Source organism: Furipterus horrens, unplaced genomic scaffold, assembly GCF_987537825.1.
Source record: "Furipterus horrens unplaced genomic scaffold, mFurHor1.1.pri manual_scaffold_1, whole genome shotgun sequence".
Taxonomy (NCBI): Eukaryota; Metazoa; Chordata; class Mammalia; order Chiroptera; family Furipteridae; genus Furipterus; species Furipterus horrens.
In genome coordinates this window covers 182,420,834-182,445,974 of record NW_028327171.1, presented here as the reverse complement: position 1 = coordinate 182,445,974, position 25,141 = coordinate 182,420,834, and the positions used below count along the sequence as shown (strand labels likewise).

The 25,141-nt window shown below is 43.0% G+C and overlaps 1 protein-coding gene across 1 annotated transcript in view; it reads right to left on the bottom strand.

Moving 5' to 3' along the window:
* Nucleotides 1–22,870, bottom strand: part of MYO1B (myosin IB) — a 165,078-nt gene extending 142,208 nt beyond the window's left edge. Inside the window, exon 1 of the mRNA XM_090281999.1 lies at nucleotides 22,672–22,870. The gene's annotated coding sequence lies outside the window, so the exon portion shown is untranslated. The remainder of the gene's footprint in view (nucleotides 1–22,671) is intronic.
* Nucleotides 22,871–25,141: the final 2,271 nt, after the last annotated feature.

The following is a 25,141-nucleotide window of genomic DNA, read 5'->3' as shown; positions in this document are numbered from 1 at the left end:
ATGGAATATTGGTCAGCCTTAAAAAAGGAAGGAAATTCTGACACATGCTACAACATGAATGAAACTTGAGGATAACATGCCAACTGAAATGAATCAGTCACAGAAGGACAAATGCCACACGACCCCACTTATAATATGAGGGACTAGAGTATTCCAATTCATACAGACAGAAGCTAGAATGGTGGTTCCCAGGTGCTGGAGGAAGAGGAAACGGGACATTGTTCACTGGGTACAGTTTCACTTTGGGAAGATGCAAAAGTTCAGGAGATGAACGTTGATGATGGTCGCACAATAATGTGAATATACTTAATGCCACGTAAGTGTACACTTAAAAAGACTTCATGATAAATTTTAGTGGGATATATACTTTACCACAATAAAAAAAAAAAAAATTCCTGATCAGAGGTTACATGACTTCGCAGCCTGACTCAGGCCTACCTCTTCAGTCTCATCTCTCCCTGGCGACAACCCCACCTTCTAAGGCAAACCTCACATGACACACAAATATGCCAAGGCCACCAATGGCTACTTCAACCAGGACACAGCTAACTGAGCTGTGGGTGTTTACCGGCCAAACAATACCAGCTTACGAGGACACAGAGACCAGTCAGACGGCTGTGAGCACTGGACCAGGATGTTCACATAGATCGAGGGGACGGGGTGTCTCATTCAGGGGAGAGGCAGCCAGGCTGAGGAGAGGAATAAAACACACATGTGCAGAGGGAAGCAGTCAAGACAGACTTCGTGGGGCAGACAGAAAAGCTGTGTTAGGTCCTGAGACAGGTCCTTGTGTAGGCAGGTGCTCAGGAGCCTCAGATGACCCTCTTGTCTTTGAAACAAATACCTCCCGACTTAAACCAGCGAGTAGACACTCCTCATAGGCAGCATGCTCTTGTCTCCTCCACCCCCCACGCCCAGCCTGAGAAGGCTTGAGTTCTCCAGGTGCAAAGGCCCCATTGGCTGGTGGAGTGGCTGGCACACAGGACTGGTGCGGAGAACAAATGAATGGATGAGCCTTAGAGAGACACAGGCCATTCTTCCTTCCAGGACCATTTGCATCAGCTCTACACTTCCCTCCAGGTCACAACTGGCCAGGAATAATTAGAGAGCCTCAGATGACACACCAAAGACATAAAAGATCAGGAAAGACTGGCAAGAAACCAAAGGGCAAGACACTTTCTCAGTATTTATCAACTGAAGGGCAAGTGGAATAAAAACTGAATTATTTAGAACAATTTACTCAAGCAGCATGGTTTTCAAAAGAGATGGGACTAGTGGGCCACACGGAACCATCCAGGCTGCATTGCAGGGCTTCCCAGAGTTTATACTTGGACCCCACCACGCAGTTCCTTAGAGAAACTTTTTCACGGCATCTACTCCACAAAATATAGTTATCAGATTTTCCAATCCTTTATTCCACAGTTAAAGCTGCTACATACTGAGCATTTCCCCCTTTTCCTAAAGCTTTTTGTTAAGACTATTTAATAGACTGCTGGTAGGATGGCTTTTCTTAGAATCTTGGATGAGGGGGAAGAAACCAGCCCACTACAGGGCAAGTTCTATATAGTAACTTGTTGACTTGTGTTCAAACTCTGGATGACACACTGGACATTAAATTATCACGCAATGACAAAATGTAATAGATTTGAACTGGGGGTGAAAAACAAAGGGCGAAAAACAAATGGAAGCCCATAAATCAATCACAAAGCAGACTCCAATCTTATAAAGTACTGTGAATGGAAAAGGCAATTAACTCAACATTCTGGTTATTACCCAGAGGGTGTCTCTGCCTAGGCAGAGAGGGGCTAGGAACCACCAGTGTAAATGCCAAGGTTTGTTTCTGTCTGGGTTTGAGAAGGCTGGCCTTATCGACCAAAGCCATCAACCAGAAGCCGGGGTGCCCTCAATCCTGCACACAAGACAGTTATTAGATTTGAAAGATAGCATCTAGAACATTATAATTCATTAAAGTGACAGGTATTTTAAAAAAAAAAAAAAAAGGTTTTTCCAACTGTGAAAATGACAAATACATTACCTAGACTAGTAAGAATAATTTTTGAGTTAAAAATAAGTGGCTGCTATGACAACATTGAAGGTTTTAGATTTTAAGCTACAAACTATCCTTTCTGGTGTCTGAGCAAAATGTCTTAGTATCCCAGGCAAAACCTTCTTTTACAGAGAGAGAAATGGACCCAAGTGTTGCACATCTGGTTTCTGAAAGAGCCAGGACAAGGAGGAAGCTTTCCTGACCTGGCTAGGAATAGTTTTCCACACTTATTATATTATACGCACCCTTCAGTCTAATTCCTAAGGTGCCAGACTTTTCACAATATCCCCTAGTTCTTTAAAGAGAAGCTTCACTTCTACATTGGGAAAGGGTAATTTTCTACTTAAGTTTTGCAGCAAGAGCTTACAAAGAGAATTCCCTTTTGATCCACCCCAATATGAGACAGCAAAGGCTTTGGATCACAGACCCAGACTCAAATTCAAGAGAATTCTGACCTGAAAACTTGGGGATAACAACCTCCATTCCATTATTAGGACCATTGCACAGGCTGACTGAGAGAGCAAAACCCATCTCTCAGACGGTTTTCACTCGATCCTCGCCTTCCCAATGCCATCTCTGTTTCTGATCCTCAAGGGCACCCTGACATCTTGCACTGACTTCTGGCAGGTGTGTCCAGGTAAACAACCCAGAAAGTTGCCTCATTTGCAACAAACGTTCCATGGGGTTCAATACCCCGAGGAGGAAATGCAGCCAAGAGCACTGCCCCACGGGAGGAAGCTCTGCAGGGTCATGGCAGGAACAGCTGTCAAAGGGCAGGGCAACTTCAGAGAATGACACCCACTCCCAAGACTTGGTCTGAAAACCACCCCCAGGCCTTCTCCACCTCCCCCCTCCCCCCACCTACCCACCTACCAGCTCAGCAAGCAGCCCTAGCTTCAGGGGGAACCCATGGTCACACTATCCTACTCATAATGGATGTCAGAATTAATGAGCTAATGCCTGAAAATGCCTATAAGTTCCTATGGGAAAAGGTAGCCAAAAACTATAAACTACTGTTATAGCCAGAACCTTAAATTCAGCTATTAATTGGGACATGGGATGTGCTAATTATAACCCCTAGACTCCTCAATTTGTTCCCTCAAGGCAGATTTTTAAAATTCCAAGAAATCGAATGTGTTTAGCTTGGCAAGCCCAAGACCCTGGAACACCTAGATGAATGCAAGACTGCTCAAATATAACTGGCACACCTGACAGCTCTGGTTGTTCCTGGCCAATGTGCAGACACTGAATATGACCAGTGATCATTAAACTGAATACAGTCACCAGGGGAAAACCAACTTCCTTCCAAATGAATAGGCTTGTGAACCACAGGGTCCCAATCTGGTGCTACGTGCTTATATCCTCACCAAAGTCCTCCTGACCCTTGCCCCCTCCCGCTGTTTACACTGATGGTCTTATACTTGATCAGACCATCCAGTCACTCAAGGTACTCCCTTATAATTCAAAGTACAGTGACTTGCACCTAGTAGGCACTCACATAGGGTTTCTTGTACCCATCAGTTTTGGAGGCCCCTCTAGACTCTTTTTTTTTGTTGTTGTTGTTGTTGTTGTGTTTTTTTTTTTTAAGACAACTGGCTGAACTAAGATGCTCACATAAAATAGCCTGGGATACACCAGAGCAGAACTACCTTCTTTTAAAAAGGACTCATTCAGGCTCTTTTCAGTGACAATGGAGGGAAAAGTATTGAATTTAACGCACCCCTGTTGTCTGGGCTAAGGAAGCAAGTTGTGTCTCAGGGAAACATCAGCTGTTAGATTCTGGAACAGACCACAGAGGGCAGAACAGTGGCCCCAAGAAAAATACCAGAAGATCCAAGTTACAGACTCAGCTCTACAGCCAGCTCACAGTGGGTCCTGGGCACACGGTCGATTCTGAGCTTCAGTTTTCCCACAAACAGGTTGAATATATCACCTCCTAAAATCCTCTCCCAGCTTCCATCATTACTGAATTAACAAAAAATGGCTCAATTCTGGAAAGGCTGAGTTCTTTCATGTGGGGGTGCGCATACTGGGTCTGGTTATAGAAACCGTTAAAAACCAAAAATGCCAGTCTGCAGGAACCTTTCTCAATGACATTTACTCAGAGGTAAAGGAAAGCAGCTCTCTTCGTTCTGACCTCAATAGGAAAAAAAACAATCTATTAAAGGTAACCATACACAGCACAGAAAGAAATGCACAAAATCAACAGAGGGATCCTAAGTAAAGGCACTGAGGTACATGTGACTGTGTTCTCCGTGTGTTTACTATATGTGGTCCGCCGCAAATGGCATTGGCTATTTTAATAAATTCATCTAGTTATAAAAGCAAAAAGGGGTCTGAAATTAAGTAAACTATATCATAAAAGAGAAAAATATGCATTATTCAACGATGCATCTTCAGTAATGCCTCTGGGCTTGTGTTTAAGAAAAAGTTCTTCAAATAATAAAAATTCAGAGGTCTAACTCCTATGTAATCAGAGAGATGTTCATACATTTACCTTAAGATTTCACGAATGTTGATTAGTTGAGAATTGATCAAACAAAAATAGCTAAGAGGTTCCAAAAAAAGACACTGATAAGGTATATTGAGAAGGCAAAACTACATTGTCATTTAAAAAGAATTTTTAAAGAAAATGGCTTAAACATGGTGGGTTATTTCAACTAAGCTGATTGAAATCAATCATCATAACAGAATTTGGAAGTATTTTTTGGGTCAATTATTTCCAGTTTTTCTAATTTTGGAAGCATTCCTGAACTTAAAATCAAATGTACTATTATACATCTCTTACATATCTCTAAATATATTCTAAAGGATTTATGAAGATATACTCTACAGCAAATCACCTATAAGGCATGCCAGAACTAAATAATCCTTTAAGCTACTAACTAAAATGTTTACAAAGATGTATGTCACTAAGTTTAAGTTTATAAATGTTAACTAAATTTGGATAACAGTTCTGCTAGTTTCTAAAAGTTCTATAAGATACGGCAATATTTCACATATTTATGTAAGAATACATACAAATGCCTAACACACACATATACACATTTTCTCCCTTGAATACACCATACAACTCGTAAAGCTATACAAAAATAACTTTTTAAAATTAATCAGTTTGACCATGTACAGAACCATACAATAAACTTGCCCAAGGAAAGTCTAGTAAGAAATAAAATATTCAGTATTGAACTACATTGTCATACATGATTAAGAAAAGTTCATTTCCTTCTATATTTTATCAAAAACAAAAAGGTTTTCAAAATACAACATTATTATATTGGAAATCATCAAGTTAAAAGGCACAAAAAAATTACAATCTACCCTTTAAGATGTCTCTCAACAGGTAAGGCAGGTAGGCAGATAGAAAGAAATATATAAAAACCATAGAGAATTTTTTAAATCACATAATTATAAGGTCCCCTAGTTTAGAAATTAAAACTGCTTACCAACTTTTCCTCTCCATTGTTCTTCTTCACTGATTTAACTAGCACTTTAGCATTCAGTTCATATGAAAGGGAGAGACAAACATTCGTTGTGACAGGGAGAACACACTAAGTACAACAAATATTTTGCACACAGATAAGAAGGGGGAAAGAGGTCAACAATCTGTGGCTAGGAAACCGGCCTCAGCTTCCATCCAGACTGTATTACATGATTAACCACGTGGAAGTCTCTCCTATTCCCAGCCTTCTGCCACTCTGACCTGTGCGTCTGGTATGTAGAGGCACCAGGGAAGAAAGAATTAGAGACCCATCTTCTGCCTTCTAGGCATTAGCTATCTACCTAGGAGGAAAAAAAATACTTAAGAGCAATATAACTAATAAAATAAATGCCCACATAGGGCAGATAATTCACCTGAAACAGAGGAATAGAGAAGCTGAGCTTTATCAGAGGCAGAACTATTATCGTGATACAGGAGGATAAGGTATGGATGGCCAAGCAGTTGGAACTTGTCCTTGACGTTTTGAGAATGAGTAGAATGCGGTTAAGCGGAAAAGAACTTAAAAAGAAAGAAGACAAAACATATTCAGAAGACAGTGACTAGGCAGAGTGGTAGAAAACAGCCGGTGCAGGGTCCTGATGGGCCTTGAAGCTGGGTGGAGAGGTAAACTGAGACAAGACTGGGGTGCACGCTAAGGAGCTTACAGATGCGAGAGTGCACGGGAGGAAGGGAAGCGCTCCACAGCCTAACCCTGTGTCTGTGCTGTACCACTACTGATGTCAGTGCATCCGGGGGACAACGAGTAGGACTGAGGATCACTGGTGAGAGAGAGTCTGATGGAACATGAAGTGGAGGGCAGGCACTATAAATAAGGGGGAGTCACCGCAGAAATTTTTTTATTCAAGGACAGACACAACAAAAAGTGTTAAAAAGGTTTAATCAGGGGATAGTCGGAATGAACTGAAAGAGGGACCAGGAGCAGGGAGTAGGACTGCCCCGTGCAGCTGTTCCTTTTGTGCACTGCATTAAGGAAGGCCAGCCACGGGGGTGACTGGGGACTGGCATCCAGGCGAGCTGCTGTAGGATTGTGTTTACCCTGAAGGGTGCCTTTTTCTAAGTGCATAAAAGGTACCATACAAGTTAGCAGCAGGGAATCCAGTTGGGGCACAAATACAGTAGTTGAGGGATAAGAACTAGAGTAGAACTAATAGAAATGAAAAGAAAAACACAAATCTATCATGAAAAGTGGGAAAATAATTTGATGGAGGGTATAAGGGAGATAGGAGGGTTAAGAAAACTAAAGAGGCTCTCCCGTCCAAATGCATAAGGATTGACAGTTTAGCTGGCTGGTTTTTTCAAAAAGCCAGATAAAGTTGGAAGTCATAAAAAAGTGCTACATACCTACACATATATATTTTTTTACTACTCACCAGAAGATACTCTTTCATTGCTTTTAGAGAGAAGAAGGAAAAGAGAGGGAGAGAGACAGAGATAAACATCGATGCGCGAGAGAAATATCTATCGGTTGCCTTCTCATATGTACCCCGACCAAGAACCGAACATGCAACCTGGGTATGTGCCCTGACCAAGAATTGAACCCGCACCCTTTCAGTCTACGAGACAACACTCCAACCAATTGAGCCACACTGGCCAGAGCCCTACACATATTATTTTAAATTAAACCCTATAAACATCCATTTGCTTGCTGAGGCCTTTTCTTTAAGGTGCATGGCCACTGATTGCAGTGCTCAGTGGTCTTTCTTTTATAAACCACCCGCATGGCAGCATCCTCCAGGTCCAATTTCTTTAAAGAAGTGTGACACTATCAAGAAAACTGGGAAATGGTGTGGGGTAGCCTGTATTACTCTTGACAAATGCTTGATACCCCTCTATGGCAAGATTCTACAGCCCCGCCATGCTGAACGCAGGCACAGGGCCATAGAGGCTTCACAGCAGCCTTTCCCTCCGCCACTGGGATCAGCAATGTTCCCGAGGGTGCTGTTCCATCACAGTGTCAAAAGCAACATGGAGCCACGCCCCCACCTGACCCACAAGAACACAGGGTAAGTATGGATTATTGCTTTAAGCCACTAAGATTCTCAGGTTTTACATGACCACACTGTAGCCGACCTATCCTGAAAGCCTGAAAATATTAGTGGAAACACTTTTACTTTATGATGCCCCCAAATCAACCTCCCCTAAATAAGCTAAACCATTTTTAGAAACTTAGCAGGTGGTCTCCAAAGCATTCAAATGAATTTTCATAGAGACAACTATTTTTGCACACATATTTAAAATTGTTATATTAAATATAATAAATACAACTGCTACAGACATGCTTGGCATAAATACAGTTGAATCTGGGTGAACATCTACCTCCACTGGAGGGAACAAAAACTCAGGAGCACATTATAGGGTAGCTCTCATATAACTCTGAGCATTTGGTACATTATGCGCATCAGCTGATACATTTTATTCAGGAAAAGAACTGAACCAACAAGTCTGGAGGTCACTAAGAGCTTGTACTGTTTACTAAAGCTGTGAGCCTAGACAACTGTAAGAATGAATAGTACTATCATATTACCAGGTTAAAAATCTGGTTGGTTTTCAAAACTATATCGAACTACCATATTTATACTTTCCCAAATGTACAGTCAGAAGTGCTTAAGTCATTTTTAAAAAGCATAAAAATAACACTTCAAACCCACAACCAGACATAGTCAAGAGTACAAGGTCACATGTGATTCCAATAACCTGCCTCTTAAAGAAAGAAAGAATAAACATACAAGTTACTATTAAAAACTAAATTCAAGTTTTATATTTTAAAATTACATACTTTAAAATTGTCGACAGACAAAAATGTTCCTCTCAAGGTTGCCCAGCAAAATCTGGGTGCTTCTATTTTAGGTAGACAAATAGTAACTCTATCCATAATTTATGTACTTTTAGAAATCGGATAGCCTCTTCAATAAAAATACACTGATATATTTCAACAGACTATTGAAAGAAACACCATGTAAATACATATACACCAGAGGCCCCAAGACAACCAAACATAGTTTAAATAACATACTCGCAAGTCAACTCTGACCTCATCACCAATACCATGCATGAAAAGGTTCCCTCCTCAGCATCAAATAGGATAACCTTAACCTCTACATAGCTTTAATTCAAAAAAACAAAAAAAAAAAAATATCTGCAGAAAAAAGGCAATAATATTATACCCACTAAAATAATTCTGCCCCAAGACTCAACTGGGATAGCTATCCACCGCTCAGTCTTATTTTAACTGAGGTAGGCTCTTGAAAAGAAAGAAAGGAACTCAAAATCAAACTCTAGAGAGGAAAACATTATTTTGTGAAATGAGGTAAACTCAAATGTAAGTTTTACTGAAACTTGGCCTAAATCACTGTTCCCACTGTGTGTGTGTGTGTGTGTGTGTGTGTGTGTGTGTGTGTGTTAAACTATGAGATAAGCAACCATGAGAACAGGACTACAAAATCATCCAGTCTTATCATCAAATAAATTTCACTACAGAGTTCACCTGACACAATGTTATGCCTGAGGAACTAATACTTTACCACAGGAAATTGAGTGATAGTTGAGAAGGAGTGGAAGACAGAAGTGATTCCAGGAAGAGAAGAGAGCCAAGGCCGAACGCTGCAGAACCTGGACAACAAAAAACCAGGAAGAGATGAGGGGTGAGACCAGAATAGCACAGGTCACCAAAGCCAAGGGACAAGTGTATGACAAGAAGGAGCAGACGGTCATCAGAGTGAAGGATGATGGAGCACGAGGGAAGGAGAAAAACAAGTAGGTCACCAGGTTTAAACTCCATCGGATGGAAGCTGAATTGTGTCCCCAAATTCTCTGCGTTCCTCCAAAATTCATATGTTGAAACCCTAATCCCTAGTATCTCAGAATGTGACTGTATTTGAAGATATGACCATTAAAGAGGTTAAAAGGAAGCCATTAGGGTGGACCCTAGTCCAATATGACCATATGAGGACATGATAAGGTGGCCACCTGCAACCCAAGAAGAGAGGCCTCAGAAGAAAACAAACCAGCTGATACCTGATCTTGGAAGTTCAGAAAATAAACTTCTGTTGTTTAAAGCCACCCAGCCTGTGGTACTCTGTTATGGCAGCCCTACACACTAATACACCATATACAACCCCTTCTACCAACTCCCTACTTCTCTCTTCCTCCACACTAAGGCTTCTGACAGAGCTTATCTTTGACAGTTGCCAAACTTCCTAGTCATCTTCAGCTCATTGAAAAACCTCAGATAACCCTGGCTGGTGCAGCTCAGTGGATTGAGCACCAGCCTGTGAACCAAAGGGTCACTGGTTCGATTCCCAGTCAGGGCACGTGCCTGGGTTGCGGGCCAGGTCCCCAGTTGGGGGCACGTGAGAGGCAACCACACATTTATGTTTCTCTCCCTCTCTTTCTCCCTCTCATCCCCTCTCTCTCTCCCTCCCTTCCCCTCTCTCTAAAAATAACTAAATGAAATCTTTAATAAAAGGAAGGAAGGAAGGAAGGAAAGAAGGAAGGAAGGAAGGAAAGAAGGAAGGAAGGAAGGGAGGAAGGAAGAGGAATAAAGAAAGAGAAACCTCAAATACAATGTCACCACTTGTCTGCTGCCTACTGCAACCCCTTCCTTGAACTTCTCTCCTGCTCTAGCTTCCAAGTGGCCACTTCTTCCTGGCTGCCTACTTCCTACCCCTATCACTCCTTATTTTCCTGAGTAGCTTTTCTTTCCTCTTCTGGTCACAAAATAACATTCTGCAGAAGTCGACCATCCACCTTCCTCTACCCTCACTCCACACTCTAAGCATTTCTAACCACATCCACAGCAACTTGAACCATACCCAGATGCTGGTGAGCCCATGATGGAACCTCGGGACCCCAGGTGCTGGCTTGTCCCTCAGCTCCAGGCCCTGCATTTCAAAGGTCTGCTGAACCTCACTCACACTGCCTGGAGGCCCTACATCCTATTCCCTTCAGGCCTGGCTATGCCAACCATTCCCAACATCACAACATCACACACACCAGAAACTTTCTCTGACCCGCCAATCCAGTCACAATATACATCTCCTGATCAAAGAGGGGCACATAAAATGTTCACCACAATCTCTGGCACAATCACCCCATTCTCAACATCTGTTGTAAGAAAATCATCCAAAATATAGAAAAGGTTGTATGTAACAAAAAAAAAGTTCATAACAGTATTATATACAACAGCAAGTGACAGAAACAACCCAAATGCCCAATAGTAAAGGGATGTTTAAAGAAATTATGGTACTCAATGGAATAATATACAACTATGAAATGTACAGAAAAATACATACCCTATGATTACAATGATTTTAAACCATACACAAAAAATGCTTGGAAAGGAATATTTAGAAATGACCACAGCTGACATTTTAGAGTAGTTGGCTCAAGTGGTGTCTTTTTTAGCTCCGTTTTCCAAACTTTCTATAATGGTCTTAAAATGATTCTCTAATACAAAATATCCAAAAGAGAGTTCTAGTAATCTTGGACTTTCTGAATTGGTTGCTTTTAAGCTAAATGGGAAGTTTACAATAGAATTCCCGTCAAATGCCATTCCACCTCCATGATACACCTGTTGCAACATCCGATGCAAACTCCCACAAAATAAAAGTCTCCCCCTAAATCCTATTATATTTGTAGCCCTCAGCATGAGATCCTAAAAATTGGTTCATTTTTCAAGAAATCCAACTGGACACATAAACAGCTGCACAACTGTGAACCAGGCTCCCAACATCAGCCACAGTTATTAACTGTTCTAGGAGGAAAAGACCACCACACACAAGCAGCTGCCAAGAACGCAAGCGGAAAGCTGGAAGTGGCACCGCAGGAGAAGCTGCCTTTATATCAAATGCTTAACAGGCTCGCTGACTGCCAAGTAGGGAGGGGTATTTTCTCCTTCCAAGGAGGAGAGGAGTTGTCAACTATGCCATCCTGGAGCCAGGACATGGTTTCTAGGTCACATCTAGAGGATGTAAAGTGACGTTTCCTTTACTATTTAACCTATACCTTTCTGTTTGGTTTTTAAATTGGCAATAAGTAACGAGTGTTAAGATTGAGCTGATAATTTTACCATTATTTCTTAAAGGCTCTTGGCATGCCTCGGCTGCACCCAGTGCATTTCTCCTCCCCCACGTATTGATGTACGTGGAAATGAAACAGGCAAAAGACACAAACTTAATACAAGATCTCACGCCCACACCTTCGTGGGTCTGTGATGACACCTGACAAGTAGTGTAGGGCAGGCAGGCCCTCTACAATTGCTGCTTTACTCCGAAGTGGTGCAGATATTGTTTCTAATTTAAATAATTCCTGTGACGAATCCATTTGAACAGTAAATGCTAAATCCTAGTTCTACCCACTCTATAAACCCAGATTCTACTGTAATAGTACCAGCAAGGAAAGAACATTCATAAATATTTATGTTATGTTCAAATTAAGCATTGGTGGTGGGAGACAAAGAACATTATAAATTGAGGAATAAGGTACAGGAAGGTATCACCTTATTTAAATTGCTTCAACTAGATTTTATATTCAACTGTGAAATCTCATTGAAATTAGTCATTTTCCCAAGTAAATGACTCTCCCACTGACACAGGCAAGATCTTTGTCATACCATCCTTGAAATCTGTGTCAATATTAATTTGAGATACTTACAGAATGGCACTGCTAAGAATACGTTTCTGTAGATCAAACAAACTTAACTTCTTCACTCAGAATTAGACAAGAGGAGGTGCATAAAAGGGACGTTGGAAAGCTCACTTAACTTTTTTCAAAAGTAATCAAATTCAATGGGCTTTTGAGGAAATGTGTCATATTTGGCCAAGTTTTCTTTGTTAAAAACATATTTTGATAATTTTCCAGAATTCTGTTATTCTAGTTTGAAAAAGTTTAAAATTCTGACATATAACAAAATGACACCAACACAGACAACCCAGTGCAAAATAGGGTAAGAGGAAAAATTTAACTTTAGCATTCCCTCAATCTCTCAGTCTCCCAACCCCCCAAGATTCCTGGCGCTTTTAGGAGGTCACAGGCCCCCAGAGTTTAGTGAGTGAGTTAGTAAGTTCATTCATTCATTCATCCATTCATTCCAGGTGTGACTAAATAAGTGGCAACTTAAGTTAGATTTTTGAGGATGAAAAGTTACATTTAGTTTTACAATTAAAAATAATAAAGAAAACATTCTTTGTTTTGAATGCAGAAGTGCATGCACCATTTCTTCATGACAGCAAGTAAAGGGGAAAGATGGGGTATTGAAAGCAGGGGACTTCAAGGGGGAGGGGAGTAAGTGGAGACCCAAGGAGGCTGAGTAACAGGAGGACAGAGGCCCACTCAGGGAGAGCAGGAAGAAACAAAAAGGGAAAATAATGACAGTAAAAGATACATGCAAAGAAAGAAGAGTCTCACAAGAAACCACACACTTAACTCACTTTCTAACATTTTGGGATACTTCTGCTGAAGACTTTTAAATACAGTTGCACTTCTGCAACCGTAAGGATAAACGGGAAAGTACTCCACCTGTGCACGCAATTAGTGCAGGTAGACCCCAGGTGCCCACCCTCTGCTGCCCCACTTCGGTGAGCCACCCACACAATTGCCAGCCTGGCCTTTTTTTCATAAGATTTGTAAAAGTCACCCCAATCTACTATACTAACACAACTGCTGTCAACATTTTGGTTTATTCCTTTGCCATCTTCCTTCCTACATATTTTTCAGGTCATAAATTATATGCACTTCTTGGATTTGAACAGATCTGAGTATCTGGCACTGGGGAGAAGGAACCCCAAGAACCCACTTTCAGGAAAGACTGAATAGTAACTAACATCTATGCTGAGCACTTGCTCTGTGCCAGACACTATTTTAGGAACTTACATGTGTTAACACACTTAATCCCTATTATAACCCAAAAAAGAAGGCTCTATTATTACCTCTATGTTGCAGGTGAGAAACAGATTAAGTTCCATGCCCAAGAACATGGGCCACTAAGCAGAACAGTCAAGTTTCAAAACCAACACTTTCTCCAGAGCCCAACCCATGACCACTGCTCCACACTGCCTCCCACTGAGACAAGGACACATCACCACGTAACAGAGATCCAAGCTCAGATGCAGAGCCTCAGCCAAGGAGCAGCGAGTCTACATGGACCAAGGTGTGTGTAACTCGGACTGGACCTCTCCACCCACCTCACCCCATTCACACCCGAGTCCTCAGTGAACATTTGAAGAAGGTGCCATAGAAAGAGGGGAGAAGGCTGAGCCAAAGGTGTCCCTGCTCAGGGCTTCTCGCAGCCTGGGAACAAGGCCCCAGCCCAGCAGTGCAGAGCCCAGGACACTACTGTGTCCGGCAGTCACCAGTACCTGGGGCAACAGCAGAGCAGGGACGGGGGGATGGGCTGTTGTCCCACTCAAGCTACATCATAGAGGCCACTCTCTTAATTTGGGCAGCGTTAATGAGCAGGAAGGGGCACATACTGACCAAATATAAATATTTTCATGTCATCATCATTTATCCACTATTAAATACCACTACTATGATGATTTAGTAAAACGTAATGGCTTACGTTATTGATTACTGAAATTTCCATCAACCTACCATTAAAAGCAAGGCCCAACTCAGGGATTCTGGGCCTGTTTTTCACTCTCTGGAAAGCTCTTCCCTTCTCCTCTTTCAGCACAAATCCATCCTTCAGGCAGCAACCCAGACGCTGGTTTCCTCAGATAGGCCCTCTCTCTGCCCCCAGACTAAAGTCTCCTTTCTTATTCTCACAGCCTCCTGTCCTTTTCCTTTAGAGCAGCTATCACAACCCATAAATACACCATAAATGCATTCATTTCTGCAATGTTTCTCTGTGCTCTTCCTCTATGAGAGCAGAAAGCACATCTGCTCTAATCACCATTAAAGACTCAGGGCCTACTACAGTGAGTGCCTGGCATACACCAGGCACCCAAACGTTTGACGAGTGATTAAATGAATGCACCAAACAACTGAATGTCACCTCCCTTCCTTATGTCTACAAGTACTATATATAATTTTCAAAGTAAAGTGAATTGTGACATTTCCATTACAGGTTGTTAGTTCGTGCTCTATTAGAAAAGCCACCCAACTTCAGGCTCCAACAACAACACAGGTTTACATGTGGACTTCATCAATCAAGAATCACCTGTAAGCAAATACAAAATCAATCCTATTCTTGTATGCTAGCAACACCGATCAGAAATGTGTTAAACCATTCCATTCATGACGACCACAACAACTAGAAAGCACCTTGGCACAGATCTAACAAAAGATGTAAAAGAGTTTTACACATACAATTATAAAATGCCATTCGAGGACATGAAAGGGCTAAATACATAAAGAGGCACATTAGGTTATAGCTGGGAAGCCACAAAAACATAAAGATGTCAATGTAATTCCAGTAACACAAAATTTTAAAAAACAACAAGCCACATGCAAGAACATATATGCAAGTTAACCTGCGTGAAGGGAGAGAGGAATGTGATGTGCATGCGGTACATCAACGGACACAAATATAAAAAATGGCATTTTGTGTAAATTCCAATGATTTAAGTATAATGGGTGTACAGTGTTACCTTCAATATTTTGACTGTTCCAAATATTTTCTCTTTTTTTAAGTCGTAAAACAGTAAGTGCTATGAATTCAGAAGAGCAGGAGCCTGGGGAGATGGAAAAGATGGGAACAGAGCTGGGTTGTGGAAGGTGTGCAGGTATGATAGGTGGAGAGGGGCTCCAAGGTAAAGGAAAAAGCCAGGCAAACACGGAAGTAAAAATCCCTAAGGACATGTTTGAGTGTGCACTCAGTGTGGCAGACATAAAATACACAGTCCCACAGAAAGTCAAAGAGTGCTGTATCTAGAAATGGTCCAATGAAGAGACTCAGCAGTGTTATCTACATAACGATCCCCCTCAAAGTGGTCCAATGGTCACATAAGTTGGGACGTGTGCCTACTCTCTCTCCTTCCTGGCGAGTCACTGTGCACAGTCACAAATGAAAGACCATGAGAACTCCTTCTGCAAAGAAACTTATTTTAAAATGTTATTTAACCAACACCTACTCAGCCAAGGAACGCTTTTTTATATAACATCCACAAACTTTATGGTGTGTCTTTTTTTTCCAACTTACTAATTTTTCATGGAACCCACTTTGGGAAATGCTACATTCTAGTAACCTGACCTTTTAAAGGTCTGAACTAGAGGTGCTTCAGGATTTAAAAATAAAAGGCAACAATCAATTAAACAGAACAACTGATTGGATGGGTGTCTGGGTCACAAATAATAGAGAAATGCTCCGGCCAGTGTGGCTCAGTTGGTTGGAGCGTCATTCTTAAAGCAAAAGGTCGCCAGTTTGACTCTCAGTCACAGCACATGCCTGGGTTGTGGATTCCATCTCAGGTCGGGGCACATACAAGAGGTGACCAATCAATGTTTCTCTCTCACATCAATGTTCCTCTCCTTTGTCTCCCTCCCTTGCCCTCTTTCTAGAATCAATGAAAGAAAAAATTATTCAATATTTTTAAATCGAGAAGTAGGCGATGCTTTTGAAATCCAAAGTGATGATAATGATAGAAATGTTATCAGCACTGTGAAGTCAAAAGAGTATCAACTTTTAGGTAATGGGTACCAAGCTTGCGTTTGGGAAGACAAGAATTATTCCGCTAGGGGAAAAAAAAAAAAAAACTGAGCAAGAAGTTAAAAGCCCTGGTTGGGGTCAAGTTAGCTTTATGAGCCTGAGCAGGTCTCAAGTACAGTGAAATGGGTACAGCAGTGACCTTTATAAGGCCCTTTCAACTTTAATACTCTACCATTGCAAAAAATCAAAATACCAACGAGTAATCAGGTTCTACCTTTAAAAACCGGTGTGACGCAAATAGAACATGGGATAAAAATAAACAATTCAAGAATTTGAATACATGGGTTTAAATATATGGGTGAGAGGTTTTTAAGAGATTATGTAATTATGGACACTTAAAAGTTATCCCTGAACCCTATAAGGCTACCAAGTCTAACTCCAGCCCCTCCTCCAATGTCAGAGAATACTTAGTCTTCTGCTTCTGCAAAAAGCAGATCCCTGAATCCGACTCAATGTGGCAGTTCATATATTTTAATGACTGCCTCTCAACACCCTAAAGATTTCAGCAAGGGAGAACTTTTTCTTCGATAACTCACCACATCAGAGGTAGATCAAAACGATGCTCTGCATATTACAGGATTGCTAGGGGACTGCAACATCACTAGCCATGTGCATTGGCGTAAGACCAATGATTATAAAAATTAAGGTTTTCCTATAAAAGCATTTAGGCTGGACTCTAACACAAATAAAATAGTGATGATCCTTTTGAAGCACTTTTTCAGGGAAAAAAAGTGATCAGGTAGGAACCAAGCACATTTGCAATGGGAACATTGTGAGTAGGGCATTAGGGTCTAATAATATGTAATTTAAAAGGAAGCAACACTGAGCGAGGAGAGAGATGGTGAACACTGGAAAAATGGAAGTAGGGCCAGCAGGAATTCTGCAATTAAGGTTTTTGGTTTTTCTTTTTTCTTTTTTTCTTTTTGAGAGGTTTCTTTTTGGTTAAGTGTGTGAAAAATGTTCTCATAAAACCAGTGAAAACGAGTAGGCAAATGATGTGCACACACAATATTACAAAGCCAATAATTAACAATCTGTTCCACTGTCCTTTCAATTCAGTTCTCCAAAATCTCTTAAGCATACTGAATTCTTTTCTTTTTTTAAGACAAGTTTAAAAACTTGTAGAGTATAGTTTTGAATTGTATTTTCATTTTAACATAACAAAACAAATGCAATTTCAAAGCATCCTGAGTGGACGCAGGATTGGTTGGAAAGTCTTGGGAAGGCAGAGACCTGGTCACCTCCCGGCCTCTCCCGGCTATCAAGAAAAGCCAGGCACCTGGTATTTTTAGAAACTCAGAATTGTTGTTTATTTGATAAGCGAAGGAAGAATGTCTATTTTCACTTCTCTCTAGATCTCAGTTTCTAAGAGTATGAATCCATACCAACTCTTCTTCTCCTGGTACAAAACCCTGTTCCCGAAGCCTGAGCTCCGCAACGCCTCTCGCGCATTTCATCCACAGACATCAGACCCCGAGCTCCAACTGGATGCCCCGCAGTGCACTGCATCAGGTAGGGAGAAGACCAAAGATCGCACAAACCCCCTGAAAACTCCCATCTCACCATCTAACTCCTGAAGAGAAAGATGGGACCGGGAGAGGGTAAGGACGATCACCAAGCAGGACTGGCTCTCAGTCCCTCGCTCGCAGCTGAACCTCGTGTCACAAGTCTCCCTCACTCATTTGGGGAATGGAAATGACAGATGCAGGATGGGGGAGCCAAGCACAAGACCCAGAAAAAGAGGAGGAACTCAGTAGCATTCAGTCAACTCTCCCATCTCTGGATGGGCCAAGAACACTCACAAGAACCCTGGATCGCGAGTGACAAGGGAAGCCAGCCAGGCGAGAGGGAGGTAGACCCCTTAAAACTAACTCCTTAAAAGTGGCCCAAAGCCTCAAAGAACACTGCACCAAGAGGCCATGTGTTGTTCTGGGAAGCATACAGCCTTGGGTCTAATCTCTCCCAGCCGTGGGCAAGTTTCGCAAGCACCCAATACTTAATCGACAGTAGCATAAATGTATAAAACATAAATGATTCATTCTCTCGGGACTTGGCATTTCTTGTCCACAGTGCAAATATGCCCGAAGTCTATCAACAGCCCTAGTGGGGTTGAATCAACAGCCATGCTGAACACAGGATCAGGACGGTATACTGGCAGGTGCGCAGGGGAGAAAGCAGGAGGACACCAAGGACTCGCCATACACCAGAGCCGACCTCGTTATTCAAATACTTCTCCCATGGAAGGGTACCTTATACATCCTCGAGGTCCCAAAAAGGATCCTCCAGTATCTCCTGGGGCAGTGAACACACCAGGATGATGCTCCTTATTCCCTAAGCAATCCAACCTTCAGAGGCAGGCAGCACTCAGAGACCTGACCCCTTCCACACCATCAGAGGGAGGAGAAAATGAAACCCAGGATGAGGAAAGAGTGGGTATTGTGTTCAGTTTCTCCCCACCCTCCTGCTTCCATCTGGTTTCAGCTTTTGTCTCAGCAGCCAGCATGTGCTGGCATGCCCTTGGTCACCACAGCTGTCATGGCTGTTTTCTCCATTTCACCAGCATCTTCTCTCTGGGCACACTGTTCAGCCCCACTCCATCCTTGGAGGCATGATAGCTTTCCTTCATTCTCATTAATGAAAAAGGTACTGACAACTGAAAAGGAACCTACAAGAGGTAAGATGAGTGGGATGCTGGTGAGCAGCCTGCGTCTTTCTCAGCTGGAAGCTGGAAGATGCTCCCTGTTAGAACTCAGGAGACCTCATATCTGTATCTCTAAATATCTAGTGGAGGGGACCTGACTGGTATGATGAGACAAAAGTTACTGCACCTACTCCACATCCATGAAGACCCCAGAGGGTGTGCTAGCCTGAAATAATTAAACAAGTAAAGGTAGAACTTACCTTAGAAACAAAAAAGCCAATATTGACTGTTCCCTTTACCCAGCAATATTCTGAGAAATCCATTAACAATTGATGATGCTATGGATTATAACCCATTCTGCTCCTGTACTTAATGGTCACTCTTGGGTCAAAGTCAGGTGCCTCTGTCCATCCAGCACCACCCTCCATTCCACCCAAGGACAGACCCCACTTTCATTGATGTGTAAGCTCATTCACTTCCTCTGTGGGGAAAAGATGAGCACAGAAATCCTGTGGAATGTGTGTTCCCACAGAGCTCAGAAATTTGATGATCTCAGAGGAGGATATCATAAAGAGAGACCCCCTGACACTTTCCTAAGGAAGAATGTCTTCTGAACAAGGCGACTGCCAGGACAAAAAGCATGTGCTGGGAAAATCTACAGCCTGCTGCTGCTGCTGCTGCTGCTGCGTATGTTTCCAATTCTGATGTCCCATTTCCTCTTTATAATCACATTCCTTCCCTCCTTATTTCTCTTCTAAAAGGACACTGGCATTACATCTCAGTGAAGAAACAGAATGTGGTGTTCTAATAAAGGCTGTAAGATAAAAAGGGCTAAATGAACATCAATAAATATAAAATGTTTGAATACTATATAACATCTACTTAGTTCTACCACTCTTAAATGTTTCCAAAAGTGAATTTATCTTTAAATATTGTCAGCCTAACTCTTTTAACATAAAGTCTCATTCACATAAAGCTTATTCACACAGGCCATAACACAGCACAAAGCTTTTCCACAATACAGTTTGAAGAGTTGTGATGTTACTGATGTTACTAGTCTGACCTTCCGAACCAATTGGAAGAATCAATTATGATAATATATGCAAGAATGATTTGAAACCTGTAAAGCGCTAATCAAATGCTTGTTATTCTTATTATTAAAAGATATCACACCATACAGTGTATACTTAAAAAAGAATGGACCTTGGAATCAGAGATGGGAATTCAAATCTCTCCTCCACCACTTACTAGCTACCTACATAAATAGGGTGTAAGAGTCAAGTTACTAAATTTTCTAGGCTTCAATTGTAAAATGAGGAGAGAATACCCACTCTATCAAGTTACGAGGATTCAGAGTAAGGGATGTAAAACCCTTTGTACATAGTAAACACTAAATTGTAGCGACAATGATTGTTAGGCCATGTAATTAAAATCCAAATGTCCAGCTATTGAAGATAGTAGAAGGAAAGACGAAAAGAGGAGAATCTCACCCAAGAGGAGGACAAATACTAAACACATAGATCCTATAATCTGAGGATCCCTTCTTAAACCAGTGCCACCCAACCCCCCACTCCTTCCCCACTGATGTCAGAAGCTCTTAGCTGCTTTGCATAACAACCCATTCCATGAAGGGGACGCAGCCTACAAGGGGACATGCACCAGAGAGCCTGTGGCCAGAGACCAACTATTTAAGAGGATCCCCCATCCGTGTCTCCAGTGACAGTAACAGTCTTATGCTTTGCCTTTGTAATATTTTCAATGAGTACCTGGAAGGAATCTAACTATGCTACATTTTATAAAACAATTCACAACATAATGAAAAGTCCAACATGGCAAGACAACAATAACCAAGAAGTCTCCCTCTGTTCACTGCTGGTGGCACAATGTTCTGTCAGCTTGCTGGCTGGACAGCATCCCACTTCAACTTCACATCATAATGGCTTCTGAAGACAAGTCCCACTGCTTTTCAGCCTGAAAATCTAACCACATCCCCCATGAAAAAGACAAAACCTCAGCAACAACTTGTACAGCTCTTTTCCATTACCACTTAGTGGGCAAGCAAACATTTTTTTCCCCTAAAGTAAGCTCCTAATTTGCCTTCTAAACTTAAGAAGCTTTCAAACTTGGTTCACCCAAAAATGAATGGCCAATGGGATGGTTTCTAAGTGGACCCTCAGTCTTGTCAAAGAGAGCACTGGGTGGTTTCCCAACCCTGCCTGCAGCAAGACTACTATAATTGAGTGTCTCCAAAATTATCCATAGTAATTCTAACCTTCAGTCCGACTTTGGGATCCTTCCATCAGTGTCCCATAGGCACAAACCTATGAATGTTTGGAAATGTCAGCCTCCTCCCAAAACAGTTTTGCTTGGAATACCCCATTCAAAAAAAACACTCATCATCCAATCCCCAATGGCTCCCTCCCCAGGTCAGCCAATCCTCTTGGGTTTCTTGATTCCAATCTAGGAAAGAGTCACTTAACAAATGCCCAGCATATTACATTTAATTCTATCCCCCCCCCCCAAAAAAAAATCCCCATTCACCAAAATAGGAAGTGTTCTCTTTCTTATTTCAGATGACCCACATTGGGGGAGAACACAAAAGCCCGGCTCCTCAACTCAAAACCCAAACATTGGTGCGGTGTGTTTTCTGGGAAAAGACTGTAAAAGGGTTTTTCAATTCAGTGTTACATAATCTGATTCACTTATTCAGCAATGTCTGATTTTCTGGTGGTTTCCCCCCAAACATTCCTGGAAAATTGTTATACTGTACTATATTACAATAGAGAAAATCATTTCATGTCAAAATCGATTTTACAAATTTTGCCTTCTACCATTCAAGCCAGTATCCACGAGCAACACATGCAGATCCACAGGCACATACGTAAAACAAATACCCTGATTCATAGTTCTGTTTTTAAAGTCGTCTTCCACTGTAACTAACAAGATTTGATTTCAGCAAACTCACATTGGGGAGTGCCTAGAACTCAGGGAAGCACACAACTTGTTGCAGCAAGAAACTCTCACCCGCAGCCGGAACAAAGCATCCAGAAACCCACAGGACCCTTGGACAAAATGTTGTGTGTTTGTCATTAACTCTCCAGTACACTCTCATCACCCGCTTCCCAACCCTCCTGGCGGCCCCAACCCAGCACCTTCCAGGACTCGGGTTCCTAATCTGGTTTCCATTCCAGCCCTGCCCCCTCCCGCCCTCCCGTTCCCTCTTGGGGACCGTGAATCAATCCGGTCCCGGGCAGGAAACCAGACCCAGGGCAACCCCCTCCACTGCAGTGAAACAAAGGAGAGGAGCGCAGCTGCACGCGCAGGAAGCCCCCTGGAGTCCTGAGCCCCTTCTCCCCCGACGCCGCCAGGGCACGCCGCACCTGAACCCCACACCCCATTGTTCTCCCTCCCCTTTCCTTCCCGGAGGAGGCCACCCCGTGCCCTTTCGTAGAACCAAGGGGCAGGAAACAGCTGTGGACCAGAGATGGACGGGCCGTGGGTGGACACAAGGACGATGAGAATTACATTTTGCCCACAGGTACGAGGGGAATGGGGCAAAAAAGAGGAACTTAGTTTACAAGCCTTCTCCCACCAGACCCCGAAGCAACTGCGGAGTCACCACCACCCAGTGTGACCTCCACTGTGCGCGGGTTCTCGCCGCAGCGCTGCCTCGCCCCGAGGACAAAGTGCTGCAGATCCCGTTAACCCGCGCCGGTTGTGGCGGAGCCACGGGGACCCCAGGTACAAAAGCGCAGGGCGTACGCCTTACCGCCCCTCGAGGGCCGCGGTGGACCCATCAGGGAAGGCTGGGGAGAGAGGGAAAGAGCTCGCGCTACCTCGCCAGGCGCCACTCCGCCTCTTCGTGGTCTTCTCTCCTTGCGGCGCTCCGGAACGCGGACCCACGGCGCGGCTGCGGGGCTTCCGCGGCGGCTGCTCCACTGGGGCTGCTGGGCGGGCGCTGTCCCGCAGCTGCCGGCCCTTTGCGCGCTCGGGAACCTCCTCCACGCGCCTCTGCTGGAGCTCCTATGCGCGCTGGGCTGCAGAGCGCTAAGCTGCGGCGAGAGGCGCCGGCCACTCCTCTCTCCCAGGCAGGCGGAGGGGCCGGCCCAGGGGCGGGGGCGGCGACCTCGCAGTCTGGGATTCGCCCCTCTGCGCGCCGGCAGGACCCGGAGCCACCGCCTCCCAACCGACTCACCTCCGGCCTCTCCGTGCCGGCTGCACAGCGCCCCCCGGTGAACGCGAGCGAGCCTCCAAACCCTGGGGCAAGCCTAGATGGGACAGGAATGGGAGCGACAGGCGTCCGTCCGAGCCCACACGGAAGGCACTGTCCTTTTACCTTTTTTACTCCCGGATTGACTGTAATATAGTAACTGGGGCGCCGGGGGCGGGGGATGACAACTGGAAGCCAGCCTGGGGGGCAAATGCCAGTGGTCTCAATTTTTCCTCTTCTTCTGGATAAAAAAAGTTTAAATACCCAAGAATATCATAAAATATTAATTTGACCGAAAGAGGAAAAAAAATGTATTGCGTGGCAAAGTGTACTTTTACTTACACAGGTTTTACTATCTTTTAACCCACTTAATCTCACATTATGCGAGGCAGACATTGGCCAATTCTGTTAAAGAAAATGAAAGGTTAAAAGAAATTTCAAATACCATAGATACCTGGACATATTGTATTAGCTGGCATTGGGTAATGATCATTAATGGTATCAGAATCTGCATATTATTGAGGCATGTTGGAGAGGCGAGCAAATGAGGACCACCAGCTCCTCACTCCAGCCAGCCTCTTGCCTCTTTGTAGAATTTAGAACAAGCCCCATGACCCAGGTCCTGGTTTCCTCATCCCCACAGGGAAGGGTGCTTGTCCAAGCTTACTCACTGGGTGAGTTGGGGATTATTTGACTAAGGTGTTACAAGCAATGTAGGCACAGTAATTACTCATAGTTCTAGTTACTTTATCCTATAATGAAATAAATTGCCATAAATGGGGCCAGGTTTAAATGGACTGACCTATATCTGGAAACTGTCACTAAAATGAGGTGAACCAAAGAAGTCACACCATATATAGTAACTCTGTTCCCAAAGGCAGAAGAACCACAGGCACTGGGATTTGTCAAATGCCACCACCAGTAGAGTTTGGAAAGGTGGCAGTTCCCCAGACTGTATTTGCTTGGAACCATACTATCATCGGTGACACAAACAAGCATCGATTCAGATCTGCAGAAGGCAGGATAATAGTCTAAGCTAAGACACATTGAGTGCCGGGTACTTATTTCTTTTTTCTTTTTTTTTTTTTTTTCTTTAATCTTCACAAAATCCAGGAAGAAAGTTACTGTCACCGTTCTTATTTTACAGACCAGGAAAGCCAAGAACAGAGAAGTCTTCCAGCTAATAAATGCCTATGATGGTTAGAAGATAGGTCCACCAATTCTTCAACACTCCTTTCACTGAGGTATAGAGTCTAACTGCCTTCCCCTTGAGTATGGTCTGGGCTTACTGACTTGATCCTAATGAATAGAATGGAGCAGACGTGATGCTACACGACTTCTGATTCTAGGTTGTAAAAGGAGCTATAGCTTTTACCTGGCTCCCTCTTGGGACACTCACCCTTGGAACCCAGCTGTCATGCTATAAGAAAGTTCAGGCTACGTGAAAATTCATGTGTATGTGTTCTGATTGTTGGTGCCAGCTGAGGACCCAGCTGTCAGCCAGATGAACTGCCAGTCATGTGACTTAGCCTTTGAGATGTCTCCACCCCAGTCACTGACTGACCAGATTGCATAAGAGACCCAGAGAGAAAAGCTAGTTGAGCCTAGTCAGTTCCCAGAAACAAGAGGTAACGATCATGAGAAACTGTCTTCAGGGTAGTCATTACATAGCAGTAGACACTGAGAACAATGGCAGAGCTAGGTTTGAACCCAGGCAGTCTGATTAAACAATCAATCCCACTACCTAGGACCTTGATAACCTAGCCTAATGAACACCCTGGAGATCCCAGCCTTCACAACAGACAACATAAGGACCTGCTACCTGCTTATACCTATTAGACTCACTTCTCCATCTTTCCCATCTGATGTTAGATTCCAAGTGACTGCTTATAACAGTTTGGAAATAAGGGAGCCTGTGACCTCTGCTGCGCAGTCCAGCTTTACAAAAATAGCAGAAATTCAAATAGCAGATTCACAAATACAAAATGTAAACAAATGGTTTGAAAGAGCGGGAGAACTCTATAACCTTTTGATCTTGGAAGAAGGCCAGGTTTTAGTAAAAAGTAGGTTTGGGACAAGTATGTGCTGAGTAGGAC